This window comes from Panthera leo, chromosome A3, assembly GCF_018350215.1.
Source record: "Panthera leo isolate Ple1 chromosome A3, P.leo_Ple1_pat1.1, whole genome shotgun sequence".
NCBI classification, from domain to species: Eukaryota; Metazoa; Chordata; class Mammalia; order Carnivora; family Felidae; genus Panthera; species Panthera leo.
Window position 1 is genome coordinate 79913637 of NC_056681.1, and position 452 is coordinate 79914088.

The following is a 452-nucleotide window of genomic DNA, read 5'->3' on the forward strand; positions in this document are numbered from 1 at the left end:
CTGTGGTCCTGTCTAGGCGCAGTTACAAACTGGTTCTGGCCATTTAAGGTCACTGGAGTGCTCCTCTGGCCATGTGCTTAGTCCCCCAACATCAGACGTACCGCAAGAGGGGCAACCTGCAGTTGGAGGGATTTAGGCTAGACCGGGTTTGGGGATACGGTCAAACTGCCGTGTTTTTCCGAGGGAGTCTACTTCCTGGGGTTCCCTTCCCCCGGCTTAACCCTTTACTGCCCACGTGTAGACCTGGAGGTCCCAGATGGTCCCCGGAAGTGAGGAGAAGCACGAGACTGGGCGATTCTCCGGCGCCAACTCGCAGACAGATTGGCGCACGGCCTTCCCCAAACTTGGGGCGCTGGGCGGCGGGCCGGGCTGGGCGGTGACGTGAGGGGCGGTGCCGGGCCTGATTGGCGCGTGGGGCGGGGCGAAGGCGGGGCCGGACGGGGCGCCCAGAG